Source organism: Equus przewalskii, chromosome 7, assembly GCF_037783145.1.
Source record: "Equus przewalskii isolate Varuska chromosome 7, EquPr2, whole genome shotgun sequence".
Classification (NCBI taxonomy): Eukaryota; Metazoa; Chordata; class Mammalia; order Perissodactyla; family Equidae; genus Equus; species Equus przewalskii.
In genome coordinates this window covers 78,296,252-78,313,345 of record NC_091837.1, presented here as the reverse complement: position 1 = coordinate 78,313,345, position 17,094 = coordinate 78,296,252, and the positions used below count along the sequence as shown (strand labels likewise).

The following is a 17,094-nucleotide window of genomic DNA, read 5'->3' as shown; positions in this document are numbered from 1 at the left end:
AATGTGACTGTGTCAGCCACCGAGAAGTCTCTCCACGTACTGAGTCCTAAAACACAGACCTTCCATCCCTCCAAAATAACCACTGTCCTGACCAGTATTTCCTCGCATTTCTTCATGGTTTTATCACCCACACGTGCATCCCTGAACTCGAGAATGTGCCCATTTTTCAGTTCAAAACTGTCTTTTAAACCTTTTTGAACCTATGGGTTTTCCTGTATCCCTTTATTTTCCTTACAGTTTGTTAAAGATCCTGGGCCCTTTGGTCTGTAGAGTTTCCCATGGTCTGGCTTTTGCTGATTGCACCTTATCCTTACTGAGGCATTTTTTGAGTACATGGAACATTAATGTGGTTCTAGAGGACAGAACTACACAAAATAGTATACTCAGAAGTATCACTCCTCACCCTCATCCATTTACTCCATTTTCACCCAACAATCTCATTAGTTTATCCTTATGTTTCTTTTTGCAAAAACAAATAGATGCATGCACATATATAAATGTATAGTTCCATCCTCTTCTTTATTATACAAAAGTTAGTATACTGTATATGCACTTTGCTTTCTTCACTTACCAATATATTGTAGAGATTGCTCCATGTCAGTTTATTGGGATCTTCTTCATTCCTCTTATTTTTCTTCAGCTGCAAAATATTCCGTTATGTGGATATGCCATCGTTTGTTCAACTTGTCTCTTATGTAAGTATTTACTCTTTCTGTTATTTTGTAATTACACATAATCCTGCAATGGATAGACTTGTGCACATCTATTTTCATTTTAAGACGCAAATTCCTGAAAGTGAGATTGCTAAAGTCAAGAGGTTAATGCATATGTAGGTTTTTATCCATCTGTTGTTGCTTTAGATATCACTGACTTCCCCTCCATAAGGGATGTACCAGTCTGCGTGATTTTTGCCAGTCTGGTAGATAAAAGATCGTTTCGGTGTAATTTTAAATTGCTTTTCTCTTATTATGAGTAAATTTGGACATTGACATCTTATGAATTGTCTGTTGATGAATTTTTTGTTTTTTTGAATAAATAAATAAATAAATATATATAGTAACATTAGCCTTCTACTTGTGGTATGTGTTGCAGACATTTTCTCCCAGTTTGTCATTTAACTTATGATATTTTTCACTATGTAAAAGTTTTTTATTTTTATGTAGTCAATATTTTTTAAATTGTATCTAGAATCTGCTAATAACTAGAAAGCTGCTTTTTGGATACAGATTATAGAGGAATTCCACGATGTTTTCTTGTACCACTTTTTGTGGTTTCAGTTTTTACGTCTCATATCTATGTGAAGTTTATTCTTTTGTATGGAGTGAGGTCTGGATCTGATTTTGTTTTTTTGCAAATGGCTATCCAGTTGTCATGGTACAATTTATTAAAAAAGGCCATCTTTATGCCGGTGATTTGAGATACCACATTTCATATACTAAATTTCCAAAGTATTTGAGTCTATTTCTGGATTTTCTATTCTATTCTTTTGGTCTGTCTATCCTCTTCATGTGTCCAGACCACCCTGTTTTAATTCTAGAAGGCTTTGCTGTATCTTTAGTATCTGGCAAGGCTATTCCCCTCATCCCTGTCCCAGTTTTTCTTTTTTACTGCTTTCTTAATTATTCTTGCATGTTTGTCTTTCCATGTGAACAGCTCCATAAAAAGCCAGATGTTTGTTGATATTTTTATTGGAGTTGGTAATTTTATTGAAATTTATAAATTAAGAAGAACTGACATCTTTATGAGTCATCCTATCCAAGAACAAGAGATATCTATTTGTTTTAGTCTACCTTTTTGTCTTTCAAGCGTGTTTTAAAATATTCTTCATATAGGTTTTACAAATTTCTTAAGCTTATTCCTAAGTGTTTTATCTTCTATGTTGCTATGTTATATGCTACCTTACTCAATTCTTTTACTGTGGAGATACTTTTCTGTGGTTTCTCTTAGTCTTTCTAGATATACTGTCATATCATCTGCACATGGAGAGTTTTCTTTCTTTTTCAATTTTTATGCCTCTCATTGATTTCTCTTGTCTGAGTTGACTAAATAGAATAATGATAAATAGTAGTGGAGATAACATCCATATTTTGTTTCTGACCATAGTGGAAATGCCTCTAAAGTTTCTCCATTGAAAACAGGAAATAAGTAAGATGATGACTTTAGGACTAAGGTATATGTCCATCCTATTCCAATTTTCTTGAGCGTGCATGGGTGTATGTGTGTGTGTTTAAATCAAGAATGGGTGTTGAATTTTGTCAGACTTTTTTTTTTTTTTTTAGAACTATGGAAATAATTTTTTGATTCTTCTTCCTAGATCTGTTAATAAGATATGTTTATTGATTTGTTTCCTACTATTGAACCTAACATGCGTCCCTCGAGTACGTCCCAGTTGGGATTTCCTAAATACAGTTAGCCATGGTACAGTATTATTTTTTTTCTATGGCATGTGACCCCTGCAAAAGGCTATATTTAGATCCAGGTTATGATGCTTCTAAAGAAATCAATCTTTTCCTTGGTCCTTCTGGCATCCTCCTACTCCAGAGATCAGTAAAGACACTGGTGTCCAGAATGGGTGAGTGTGATGATGGCTGATCCAAGGGAGTTGGGTTACTTAACGTGGTCATGACACATGGAGCAAGGAAAAGAGAGTTCTGGAAACCTAACTTTGAGAAAATGGCTGAGGGTCTCAGTTTGCTTTTACTCATTTTTGCCACACCAAAGAAAGCTGTGTTTTCCCAGAGCTTTCCGAAATGGGATGAAACTGATTTGGTTACTCTCACAGGGGTGAACTTGAAAAGGATATTGTAATCTGCAATGATTTTTCGACTTTTCAAATGCACGACTACAACTAGTTAGTCCTGACCTTATGTTTACCTCAGATGAAGAATATGGTATTGGTAGGCTTCTTTCTTCTCTCCTCTAAAGAACAAAAAGACCCAAGAGAAGGAAGGCTGGGTGGAAGGGACCGGCCTCAGCCTGAAGAGACAATAAGATTTAGATCTATCCAGACAAGGAAGCTGCTCAACAAGGCTTTTGTAGGCTGAAATAATCCAGTTTTGATAAAGAATTCAGGGAAGCCATGTAGGCTCACTAAGTGACCCTGGCTACCAATACTGACTGACAGAGTCTTGGTCCCACTTCAAGCCAGAGGTTGGTGAAAAGGGGAGAGAGAAAAAGCAACGCTCTCCAGATCAGATAAAGTCATCAAGCAATACACATCTGGGGACACATCTTCCCCTTGCTTCCAATGACTGGAAAGTTTTAAACTCACCAGCTCTTCTAGGCTCATCATACTGCCCATCAGCTTGAGAGGCCACTAGAGCCCACTCTAAGCTGAGGGACCCATCTCAAGAGCTCTGCTAAGTAGGAGAACAGAGGAGGAGGCCTCAAGTGCGCTTCTTCCACAGGCTTTCCCTGGGTCAGAGTGAGCCCAGTGGGAAAGGGTTGAGGGAGACTCTGCTTGGGGTGGTGGAACATAATCTGGCAAGTAGAGATGGTTCTTTGGGGCCATGGGACATGTGTAAGGTCTGGTTAATCCAGTGCCTTTGATCCTCATGGGGTGAGAGGGAGGGCCCTGGAAAGCCTATGAGCCTGCAGTGGCTGGATGCTACTCTCCTTCTAGTGGCATCTTTGCCAGACATAGCCATGGGAAGTCCTCAATGGTGAATAAAATAGATACTTGGGTCAACCAACAATACTGAGATTGCTCTTATTTATCCTGGGAAATGGGAAGATGGAAGGAAAATTGTTTCAGGCTTGTGCTTCCACTGGATTTCCCTAGGGCAGTCACTCTGTTGTGTGATTTAATGCTGGTTTCCAGGGGTTGGTTGGGTCCCTTTCTCTAGCTCCTTGAGCCCTTTTGGTTATGGGATGGGCAGCTGCCAGGTTGATGACTTCTGAGACTGACTTGTACTTGGTCCTCAGTGTTGCTTGTTATGGTAGGGGCACCAACTCCAGCTTCAGAATTAAATGACTACACTTAGAGGTAGGTGGTGAGAGAACAGGGTGGAGAGGTAAAAGGGCCTGTCTTCTTGAAATTGTTTATGTTACAAAGGGTGACTTTTAAATTAGAGGGTTCTGTCAGAGGAAAGGTTTTCCTTATATGCAAAAGAGAGCCAACTTTTTCCAGTAAAATATTGAAAAGGAAACACCCTTGAAATGAGGCTGAATATGCAGTGGTCTCTGCCATGCAGCAAGTGTCCTATGTTAATTTTCTAATCTCTGCTTGGCATAGAAAAGATACTGCCTTCCACCTCCACTCCCTGTAATGTACTGTCTACTGATTGGTCTGATCAAAAACACCCTGGGTTGTTAGAATGATTTCTATATTCAGTACATAAAAGGATGCTAGTGAGATAGGTCCCTGTGAAAGGAGAGGCACTATTACTTTGCAATCAAATAATTTAAAATCCTAGACAAGTATATAAAGAAACCCACATATTTCTGATGGTAATTTTGCAGCATGTGCTTCAGTGTCAAATGAAAAAGATATCTTCCAGAATTTGCTTTTCCTCCAGGTCATCAGCGGTCCTGTCTGCCCCCATCTTGTTCCAGGTGGATTTTAGAGGACTGAGTCAGCGAGTACTGTGATCCCAGGCCCCAGCTTCTCTGGAGGGATGGGGCTGAGGTTTGGGAGCAGACTTTGGGCTCAGAGATTGAACCAAATCCAACAGAGATGTCTCATACTGGGAGGAGTTGTGTTGGAATGGTGATGTGGTATGATTACAAGTTCCTTTTGGTTTCCTGTTGTCATAGAAGATGTGGATGCATCTTTTCTAATTCCTGTCATTGTCCCTCACTGGGTTCGACATGTATCTTTCTTTTGACATGTCCACAGGGCATCATCTCCCATACGCGACTGAAACCCAACTGTCTTCTTCTCACTTCTGTTCTCTCCACTGTTAGTGGACTCTGGGTACTTTCTGATGGATGGTGATGTTCCAAGCAGCCAGCCATCGCATTTTGACTTCAATAAACAACTATAATCCAGTCGAGACTGAAGAAGCTGCTGCTGTTTTAGGAGAAGCTTTGTCTCCTGCTGGGCCAGCAGATGCTGAAGGCACTCCTTTTCACTTTCCAGCTTCATTTTCTGAAGTATAAGTTGCTGTCTTCTATCTTCTGACAGTTGCTTTTTGATATCAGTTTCACTAGGATGCAGTGCCCCTTGGCCATGCACCAGAGATGCCCAGGAAAGACCACAATAACTGCATGATTCCAGATGTGTCTTGGAATATTGAGGGGCCATGTTTGTAGGATGGCTATCATGAGCATGGTCTGCATTTTCAGAAAGTCTATGACCACAACACTGAGTAAACAGAGTAGGCTTAAGGTGTTGGCATTCCTTCATATTCAGTTCCTCTGGTGGAGCTTTCTCTGTAGGGACTGCATCTACTAGTTTTCTCCCTGGGGATCCATAATTACATGTTCTGGTCTCTGATTATACCCTGTCTGGATCCTCTTTGGGATAATGAAGGGCTGCTGGTTTCAAAGAATTATTCCTAAACTCCACAAGAGATTCTGAAGCTGGGTCCTGATTTGCAGACTTAGGTCTTTGCTTGGTTTGATGGTAGGTCTGTGGTTTGGCTACACTCAAGTAGGAACCATCCAGTTCTGTAGATGAAGACTGGAGAGTGCTTTTCCTATTGGACACCTGGTGGGCTCTGGGGGCATCTTGATGAGAGGAGGGACCTCTCTGGAGACTGAGACATTGGTGGGGGCCATTGTTCTGAACTGGTCCAGGCATGCTGGCACAGACCCCAGTGGGTGATGCATTATTTTTTAATGAGATACTAGATTCTATTTGCTATTATCTTTTGGAATTTTATATCAATCTTCTTATGTGACGTTGTCATACTCTTTTTGGTGCTTTCAATGATAGGTCCAATGTTAGATCAATAGTCTATCTGGTCTTTAACAGTTTGGTAGCATACCTTGGTGAAAGCATTTTGTGAGGGGTAACTTTCTCTATTTCTTATAAGAAATTGGTCTGTGGAAGCTTTCTATCACTAATGTGGTCTGTGTTGATGAACTGTACTTTCCTAGGAAATTAGGCATTTCATATAGGTTTGTGAATGGACAATACATGGAATAGCTCCTACCCCTAGGGCTGAGACAGAGAGCTCAGGAGAGAGACCACCCCCTGCATCTCCAGGGTTCCCCCAGGGTGAGACCCAGACCTTGCTGGAAAGGACATGGCCATGGCTCAGTGAGGGGTGGAGAAGTTAATATGGTATGCTGGAAATCCTCCCTCTGGGGTGCTGGGGGAAGTCATCCATCAGGAAGCACCATACCTTGAAAATCACTGCAAAGCCACCCAAGAAGGTAGTGGGGAAGGCATTTGTAGGGTGGTTCCTTTCCCGCAGCACTCTAAGGCGGTGTCAGGGAAGCCCTTCCAAGGTGCCTCACAGGTCGCCTTCCACTGCACGGCCGCTTGAGGGGATGCTGAGGGAAGCTGATGGATGCTGGGCACTGCTCATCGCTTAGCACCTCAGGAGCTTGGTGCCGAGAAGCAAACCACTGCAGGACCAGATGCTAGAAAAGTCGCATGCTACCATTGCTAGCACCCTTTGCTAAAGTTACTATGTGCTGCAGTATCCTAGCAAGAGGAGCACACCAGAACCGAGTAGAGGAGTATTTCTTGCTATGTGGTAGACAAATTGCCTTTTATTCTTCACCTGTTTTAAGCCAGTTAAAAAGAGAACATACTGCACGGTTCCAATTATATAAGGATTAATATTAGATGAAGCTAATCAAAAGTAATAGAAATCAGCATTTGTGATTGCCTCTTGGGGAATTATAATCTGGAAATGGCACAAGGGAACCTTACTGAGTGCTGGAAATGTTTGCAACTTAATCTGAGTGGCGGTTACAGGGGCTCTACCTGTAGAAAATATTCCAGCTGTACACTTACATTAATGCAAAGTACAGACTTCACTATATATGTCATACCTCAAAAAAAGTTAATCTTGGCTATGCTTGGCCCTTTGGGGTTATATGTAAATTCTAGAATCAGTGTCAAATTCCACCAAAGAAATCTATTAGGATTTCATTAACTCTATATATGAATTTGATAACTGACACCTTTATATCTTCTAATTCATTATTATGAACCTCTAATTCTTTTAGCCTTCAACATATGAGTTTTTTGCTTTCTTTGTAGAGTTCAACCTCTTGCTAGTTACTTGACATTTTAATGCTATTAAAAATGGTATCTTTAAAAAATTTTATTTTGTTACTTCTATAAAAAATAAAATTAGCAAACTTAAATACTTGATGCTGGAAATTGATCTGAGGATTCTTTCGGATTTTGTTTTGCAATCTTATCAACAATTAACAAAACTTGTTTCTTTCAATGCTCACATCTTTTATTTCTTGGCTAACTCAGTAGCAGACTGAGACTTCCAGGAAAATGCTGAATGGAAGTGATGATAAGAACCATGAGTCAGACCCGTCCTGGATCTGAGTCACTTCTTGGAAGACAGCTACCTTGAAATGCCTATAGACCATAAGCAGATGTTTTGTGAGCAAGAAATATACTTTTATGTGTTATACTACTAAAAGCGTTGGGTTGGTTAGTTCCTATAGCATATCCTGTCCTAATACAATCGTGTTAAAGCAATTCTCTTCAGTTCCTGGTATGTGAGTGTTGATGCTCAAATGCTTCTTAGGCGTCCATTGAGATGATTGTATAATTTTTCTTCTTTAATATGTTAATGTAGCCAATAATATTCATTGCTTCCAATGTCAAGACAAACTACCATTCCTGAAATAACCCAAACTGGTCATAACATATAATTCCTTCTATTTGTTGCTGTGTTTGGAATGCTAATATTTTGTTTAGGATTTTCACATTGATGTTCATGACTGAGATTAGCTTCCTTTCTTGTACTTTCTTTACTGGGCTTTGTTATAAAGATTTGTAAAGTGAATTGGGAAGTTTGTCTTTTTTCTATACTCTGTGAGAGTTTGTAAAATTGGAATTATTTGTCCTGTTCATAGTTGGTAGTATTGCAGTGAAGCCATCTTCAGTTCTCCAAGTTCACCAGTTTTTATTTCTGATGAAATGAATATCTGTTTTTTTAATTTGAAGATTTTATTTTCATGTGCATAGTTTTCATTTGCTTCTGTTTCATATCTGCCTTTTGCTTTTTTCTAATCTCCAGACTCACTGGAAGTTTGCTGTTTCTTCTTTCTTTAGGAGTAAAGAATACTTTAAGTCCTTTTCAGAATGCTTCATTGTTTCTTTTTCATCATGTTTCATCAGCTGAATTCTCTCTGTTGTGTCTGCCACGTGTTTCTTACTGGGTTTCCTGTTAAGCCTTGAGATTTTTACGTGGACTCATCTTATGTACTCTCTTGGTGATCTCAGCCTCTCCACTAGCATTGCAAAGCACTGGACGAGTCTTGAACTTCTGTAGTATGTTGGGCTTGTCACCCAAAAAGAGATCTTTTCTGGATGCCGTGCTCACTTGCAGAGCTGGGCATCTTCTCTTTCACATAGCTGCTGCTCTTTCCTCCTTGGCCGCAGGATAATATTACATTTCTGAACATATCTAGGATTTGGTGCAAAAGCATTTTAGGCCTAATGTCATCCTAGTCCAAGCCCATTTTTGGCTCTAGTGAGGCGTGCTTGGCTGCATTTCCTAAATCCAGTGAGGACCACTTCCCATGGACCAGAGGGTTTCGGCCACTTACCGCTATGCTTTTCTCTCCATTCCCAGACTTGGAGATTTTCTTAGTTTTCAAGTGTGCCTTTGTAAATTTGATTTTCCCCCATGTTATTTATATGTTATCTGGCTTCTCTGTGTGTTTGAAATGGAAGGAGAAGGATAATTCAGAGCTCACTCTCTCTTCTTACCAATGGTTATCATGCGAGTTTTCTTTTTCAACTTTTTGGTTCCTTATTGGACCCAAAGCTGTGATGAGAAACCTCTTATGATTGAAGTAGAACATTGCTCTAAAGTTAGGTTGAGCACTGCCTTTTCCGTGAAATTAATTTTTGTGTGCCATTTTAGATATAAAATAGTATATCAAATTTTGAGTCAAATTATTACTAAAAGTCAATATTAAGGGAGAGACAGAGACTTTCCTTGGTTTTGATAGCAACTTAGTAGCAAATATTTTTCAAGACCCAAAGTTTACTCCTGTTATCTAAAATTTTATTGCTGTACATTGAAAATCATGACTGTACATGTAGCAGTTGAAATGCATATATGCAATTAAGATATAATGATCTAAATAGTGTATGCTGATTTTACTAACGACGCCTCTTGCCTCAATTTTTAAAGAACGTTGATGCCTACGTGTGTGGCATAAGCTCTTTGTACAGACTTAACAAAAAGGTATGCATGTGACACATACACCGAGGAATGTGATACTGGGCGAGGAGTGGATTAAGGTGCCAGGCATGTTCAGTGTCTATTTATAGTTTTACCTCCACTTGGGTTTATGATAGCTAAAAAGTTGTTTTGCTGATACTTAACAAAATAAGACATTTTACCACTTTTCCACCTCTGATGGGAGAAGCTAGAATTTGAGGTATATGAGAGTGGTTCTCTGCAGATTTTAATGGATTTGACTCAGGGGTCACTCATCCACCAGTTATTTTCTGAGCTTCTTGGATGTGTCAGGCCCTGAGCTTGGTCTTGGGGATTTAGTAGTAGCAAAACCTAACGTGGTCTTTTTTCCCCGACAAGATCCATGTGGCTCCTTGTTTTCAAGGGTGTATAGGCTAGGGGCAAATAATAATCAAATAATCAACAAATAAGTGTAAAATTACTATTGTGGGAAGTTCTAGGAAGATGATTACTGGGTATGAGAGTGTTAAGAAATACCTGCGTACCTTGAGAGTGGAGTGAGCATCAGAGAAATTTTCCTGGAGAGGGTGACATTTATGAGATATGAAGGGTGAGTAGGGGTGTCCTATGTGAAGGGAACGGCATGTTTAAAGGCCATGTGACTGGAAGGAATGCAGCATGATGGAGAAGCTGAAGGAAGGCCAGCGTGGCTCAAACTCAAACCGCTGAGAGGAGTGCGTGGTCCACAAGTGCATCTTTGTGAGACGGGCAGAGGGCAGAATGTGTATGCTGTTTTGATCCCTTGCCTTGCAGTGATGGGAAACCATTAATTTGCTGGTCTTAGGGAGGAGCGTAATAGAATCAAAGTTGTCTTGAGTAAATCTCTCACGCTCCATACAGAAGGCCCTGAGTTTGTTTGAAGGTTCCAGAGGAGCACAAGGCCGGTCACACACTTGGGACGAAAAATTTGCTCTTCTCTGTGTGGGAAGATCTCTGCTTCAACTCAGTAACACAAAAGGAACAATGAGGGAGCAAAGCCCTTGGCTGTTATTTACAGAGGAGAAACTTCCCCCTCCCCTCCCCCCAAACAATAAATCCTAAGGGAAGTTTGTTACATGGCTCTTTAGAAAATGGGCATTGGCTATTTGATGGATAATGAAAAACCAAACTGAAGGACAGAGTACATTCTTGTCTTCCTGTGTTTCTCATTTGGGGGCAGTTTTTCCCTCTACTCCCATGGGAGACAAGTTTGGGTTAGATGTATGGACGAAATTTCAGGAAGAGTGAGCATTAACGTGAACAGCTAGAGAGTTGCTTTGAAGTTCCCTTTCTACTGTGAGAATGTCTAATTTAGTATCTTCAGTATGTTTAGGAAAAGTTCTTTGTGTGTGATTTTTTCACATGGACTTACAATGAAAGCTGAAAGCATAAATTTCAAGTTAATAAAGATATTTAATTGGGAGAAGTCAGCACATAGGTGCCCAAGTGATGAACCCAACGCTGGGTTAAAATTAAACCTAAAAAATGGTTAGTGTGCCCCTTAAAGTTTGACTTTTCCCTTTACAGAAATACGCAACCACTTTACAGTTAGCAAGTTTCATGTTAGTTTTTACTTGGTTGTAACAGAGAATTCGCTTTCTTTGATGAACGTGGTGGGAAATAAGCCTGAGAAGAGTGCTATCCAGGGCATGGGTGTGGGGATGTCTGGCGGCAGGGCTGTTGGCCACCCCTGGGCTGTTGGGGGTGACCTTGTTGCCCTGTAGGTCAGCAGGCGCCCACTTCCTCCCTCACCACTCCGGGGTGTGTGTGGTGCTCAGAAGAGCCTGGCTTCTTAAGCCAAGAGTCCCTCAACTCAGTCTCCTCCACTGAGAGCCTCCAAACAAACTCGCAAGGTCTGTTTGCCCAAAACGTATTTAAATTCCAGCATTTTCTTATCAAGTCCTTGGCATTAGCAGTCGTCTGGTGATTACCGTGAGGCTGGGACCTGCCCAGCTGAGTAAAGCTGCAGGCTTGGGTAACATAAGCTCGGACCTGTAACACCCTAAGATCCTACAGTGAAAGTCAGTGGAGCCTGCATCCTATTGGGTCACAACACAGCTTTCTGTTTTATTCTTCACAAGAATGTGAGTTCAGCAGAAAGTTGAAGGAGAGATGGTGAAGAAAGGCCTCATGAGGGGGCCACCCGGTGGCGTAGTAGTTAAGTTCATGTACTCCACTTTGGTGGCCTAGGGTTTGCCGATTTGGATCCTGGGCATGGGCCTATACACCACTCATCAAGCCATGCTGTGGCAGCATCCCACATAGAAGAGCTAGGACTTACAACTAGGATATACAACTATGTACTGGGGCTTTTTGCAGGGGGGAAAAAAAAAAGAGGAAGATTGGTGACAGATGTTAGCTCACAGCCAAACTTCCTCACCAAAAAGCATCAAATGCAAGGACCAAGCTGGAATATTCCAATAGATGCAATTTCTAAAAAGAAAGGCCTCATGGGGAAGCTGCTTTTGACTTAGCTCTTAAAGGAAGGGTAGGACTCAGCTTGGTGGAGACAAAGGAAGAGTCACAGCAAGAGGAACAGGGGCAGGCCAGTAAGTGGGTACAGAGGCTTTGTGAGAGGAAGGGGAGCCCTGAACCCAGAAGATGTGTTAGGGTCAGATAGTAACCCCTAATTTTCCTCTCTGTCTCATTTAATCTTCACGCTTAGCCCATGCGAAAGGAGGGTTTTATTAGTAATAAGACAAGGATAGAAAACCCAAAACATTAAATGGAACTGCAGATGGGGTTGATAAGATGCTTGAGTGCAGTGGTTCTTAACTGGATGGTGGGGACTTTAAGCAATGTCTGGAGATATTGTTGGTTGTCACAATGGAGAGTGGGTGCTTCTGGCATCTAATGGGTAGAGGCCAGGGATGCTGCTAAATGTCCTATGATGCATAGGACAGCCCCCTCCCAGCCCCACAAATGTCAGTAGTATTGAGGTTGAGAATGCCCAAAATGGTAGCAACCATGGGACATTTCTAAGCATAGGAAGACAGGATGTGCTTTGTCACCAGTTGACTGGGCATTTCCAAGCTGGGTTCTATTAGTTACCCTTGACCATAACTCTTACTCCCAGTATCCGAAATCTGAAAGTTGAGGAGACACGAGTGGGAGTGCCTTGGACATTTTCCATAAGAACTAGAAAGCATGTCAAGTAAGTTTATGTTTCTCCTGTCAACGTATGTTCTGCTTGGCTCCTTCTCAGTGTTAAGCACAGTATGAAAAGTTGTCACTTGGGTTTCAAATGTGTTGGCAACTGTTGCTCAAATTAAAGGAAATAAATACAACTAACCAGAGGAAACAGTGCAGAGTTCTGGTGCCTTTTCTCATCCATCCTAAGGCAGCTTCAAGTGGAATGCGCACAGAGGCAGATTAAAATCACTGTCAGGCTCAGAGTCTGGCCAGCACGTAGCAGACTCTTCAGTGTTCTCTGGTCCCCAACTAGTCATACAGCGTCACAGCAAGGACTACAAGTTGGAAGCAAGTAAATAGAAATGGAAAAAGTCAGAGGGCCCCTCACCCGTGTACCTTGGATGAGTTCCTACATTTCGGGGCACCATGACCTCATATCACAGGTGGAAATGTGGAACTAAATTATTTCCAGGGTTTTCTAACCCTAAGACTTTCTCTACTAGACTGACAACTAGCTTCAACCAAAGGATTTCCCTTCTTTGTTCTATTCACATCAGATGTGATTTGCTCTCCTTGAATTATGGAAAACGAGGAGCTTCAGGAAGATTGTTTTTTATGTCGTTATTCTCCTGCTTTCAGATCCCGAGGCATCTCTCTCTTCTTCATGCACTCAGCATCACCAGTTGTTCTAGTAAAGACAGTGAAGGCGGATGCTGGTAGCTCAGCACACACAAGGCATGTTCAGGAGAGAGCCAGGTCGGTATGAGACCTGGACAGGGAATAAAATGCTGCTATTTGGGGACATCCGTGAAGATCTCACTGACGGGGCCACTAATGCAGTAAGAGCCTGAACATTGCCTTCTGTTGGGATGCTCCAGCCAGGTGGGCACCACCACACACAGTGTGGGAGATAATGAGCATCCTCTGGAACTCATTATTCTCAGAGGATGTGGACAAATGTATTATGAAGGGTAGTTCAATTAAAATTGTCCTTGGCTGGAACCACAATAATGATAATAGTTTTCAACCTCTATTGCACATTAAGAGAGGAGCGTTGTGAGCACTCATTGCCAGGTGACACACTAGAGCATTTGACTTAGCATCTCCAAGAGAGGGACCCAGGAATGCGTCTTTTTAATGGATTCCCGCGGGATTCCAGTGTGCAGCCGAGGTGGAGAAAGCTGTTCTTGGGAGATACTCATCAGCCACAGGTCTTGTTTGTGCATTTATGAAACTGTAAACTCTTGCTTATTTCATCTTCCTGTTATATTTCCTTTCACTTATCTAGCTAATTTTAACAAATCAAGAGGCTAATAAGTGCATTTGCCAGGTATGCAGTTATAGCATTTGTCAAAGATTCAAAGTTGTCAGGAAAGATGCATTGCCTGTCAAGCCTTTGTCAAGGGATTCTTGGGTTTTGAGAGAAGTTGAGTGAGAAATCCTCTAATATTCTGTCTCTGAGAGGCTAGTGATTAGACTTCAGCCAATGAGGCTGAAATGAATCTGTCTTTAAGCTGGCAGCATGACAAGCATCCATGTTTGTACCCTGATTTTCTTCTTGTTCTTCATAATAAAGGCAAGCATCTTCTATTGAAGCTATTTCAGCTCTGTAGATTAGCTCTTTCCTGTGTGACCAATTCACTTCAGTTACATAAATCACGTGATTGATTTTTTTTCTCTTTACATCTGTTCAAAATTAGTTTGATACGGTAATTCTACAACTCCTGTCTTGGTTGTGTTTTCCCAATAAGATACATGATGTGTGTATGGGCACAGGCTTGTGTTCTCTATATAACTTATGTGCTCATTTGTTCATAGATACCTATAAAACTGATCCTTAAAACTCTACAAATCTTATTAACACTTCTTTCTGCATGGCAAACAAACTTGAGCATATTTTCATCAAATATGATCTAAGACATTTGGGGTAGACTTTCTAATGATTTAGCTTTAGAACTTGGGGAATAACAGAAGTGTCGTCAATCAGGGGCAGCTTAAGCTGGTCCCCCGTGTCTTTCCAGGGGGCTTTCCTTTTATTAAATTAATCTTCAAACCCCCACTGCACTGCCAGACTTTTCTTGGAGAGAAAACCAGCTCCAGCTGGAGCCGTTGCCCGGAGACTGAAAGCCGCCCCAGTGACCCCATCAACGCCCCCCTCCCTACGTGTGTGTTGGCGCAAGTGTATGTTAACGTGCATGCCTTTCTGTCTAAAACTCCGCCATCCGTTTCCCATCTATGTCCAGATCCAAGATAGCCAAATACTCCCAGACACTCCTGCTTCCCCACAAACACAGGTTTGCACGAGGACCCGTCAGAGAAGGAACTCGAGTATTGGATTTGCTTTATGTGCGAGCCAGCTGGCCTTCAGACTTAGTACCAGGATTTCTCCTGGTCCTCGGCATTCAGGCACATCTGTGATTGGAGTCAAGTTGAGAGAGAGAAAAGGGATTAGGGAGCAGTCAGAAAAAAGGCCTCTTTCAGGTGGGCAGAGCCTACTCTGCACACTTGCTGGCATCCTCCCATCAAAAGATGGCAAACCGATCCCAGAGGAAGATGTAGTCTGGGTGAGACACACATGAACTCTTAACAAACGGATGCGTTTCACCACCTCAGTACTTTTGAAGTGACTGTTCATTTGTTTGGTACAAAACAGAGGCCTTGATGGGGTGCCACGGTGGGAGTGGCAGGTGGGGAGGGTGAGTGGACAGAATGACAAGTTGGAAACCATGTCCTGGCTCCACCCAGAGCTCACTGCCACAAGGGCGAGCAAAAGCAGTTTAATCCCACACTGAATCAATCAGAAGCAACATAGAGGCAGAAAGAAGTCGCTTTCAGTCTTCACTTATGCCTCTGTCTCCTCACAGCTTTGCTCCGTTTGTTTTTTGCCTTAGTCACAAATATCAAGGTTTTTGACGCGTCTTAGACATCTTCCCCATTGAATATGGACATTTTTTTGAAGCTTCTCACTGACAAAAATATATTTACTGACTTCCTTTCATCTTTTCCTGAATGTCAAGTGTAAGGTGGAGCCCATGTACTTTTTTTTTTTTAAAAAAAAAGCTATTTTAAAAACAACTATCTTAATGGCACAGTCATTTTGGACGGCACTTTATAAGAAAGTGTCAAAGTTAAACATACATTCATCATATGACCTAACAATTCCTCTCCTGAGTGAAATGAAAACCTATGTTCACACAAAACGTCTACAGGTTTTTATAGCAGCTTTTACTTGTAATCTCAAAAAACTGGAAAGAAGCCAAATGTCTTTCATCGGGGGATGCATAAAGCTGTGGTGCATCCATACTGTGGACTACTACTCAGCAATGAAAAGAAATAAACTGCTGACACACTCAGGAATATGAATGAATCTTGGATGCATTAGGCTAAGTGGAAAAAGCCGAAGGCAAAAAGGATACAACCCTCTGTATGATGTCATTTATAGGACACACTTGCAAAAGCAGAGTTATAGGAACAGAAAGCAGATCAATGGTTGCCTGCGGCTGGAGAGGAAGGGGTTAACTAAAGGGATATTGGGGGAGGATTTGGGGACGATGGAACTGTACTATATCTTGATTGTGATAGTAGTTGGTACATTTATCAAATCTTGCAGAGCTGTACACCTGAAAAGGTGAATTTCACTGTATGTAATTTATGCCTTAATATATACAAAGAAAACGAGAGTGGGGAGACGAAACCACTTGTGAGTGGGGAGGGGCTTTTACCCATTATTGCCACCCTGGGCATCAGAATTGTGGCTCCCAAAGTGGATTGGGTCCAGGTTTCCAGATTACCTCTAGCCACTTTAACACAGGACTCTGTGAATGACCAACAGAGCATCAGTTAATAGACTGAAGGCGCGTGAATGAAGTGAGAACTATACAGTTAGCTCGAGCATAACATACACAACAAGACTCTACAAGGATTGTCTGGTCTCTGTTCCATTTCTCCTCACTTTCAAATTCTGTTACCTTTTGCTAATTCCTGGTTTCAAAATCCTGATAATACTTTGTTGAACATTCTCAGTCTCTGAGGTAACTTTCATAAAAATGTATAATCATTATCCTTCGAGGTTAGTTGTCCCAAATGTGTTCAGTAAGGTAATAGCTGCCAGCTGTATGTATAACCTTTGGAAGATGTGCACTCTTCTTCTGACCTTGTTCTGCTCTTGAACCTGTTGCACTGTGATCTGTACCTTATGCAGTCTGCCCCTTTGCGTCTCTTGCATAAGATTTGTGGCACTGCAGGTAGGAGTGTGGATAGATTGCTAGGGCTGCCATGATGAAGTAACACAAACTGGGTGGCTCACGGAAGAGAAATCTATTGTTTCACTGTTGTCAAAGCTAGAAGTCCAAGATCAAGGTATCAGCAGGATTGGTTCTTCCTGAAGGATGTCGGGGAGAATCTGTTCCGCGTGTCTCCCTCTAGCTTCTGGTGGTTTGGTGGCAATCTTTGGCAGTCTTTGGCTTCTGCTTCGTCACTCCAATCTCTGCCTTCATCTTCATGTGACATTCTCCCTGTCTGTGTGTCCATGTCCAAGTTTCCCCTTTTTATGAGGACACCAGTATTTTGGGTAAGCGGCCCACCCTACTTCAGTGTGACTTTATCTTAACTAATTACATCTACAATG

At 41.5% G+C, this 17,094-nt stretch overlaps 1 protein-coding gene and 1 pseudogene across 2 annotated transcripts in view; one reads left to right on the top strand and one right to left on the bottom strand.

Annotated features, from left to right (window-relative positions):
• CCBE1 (collagen and calcium binding EGF domains 1) overlaps positions 1-17,094 on the top strand; it is a 238,099-nt gene that overhangs the window by 88,427 nt on the left and 132,578 nt on the right. The window lies entirely within an intron of this gene.
• Positions 4,425-5,743, bottom strand: LOC103557064 (protein hinderin pseudogene; annotated as a pseudogene).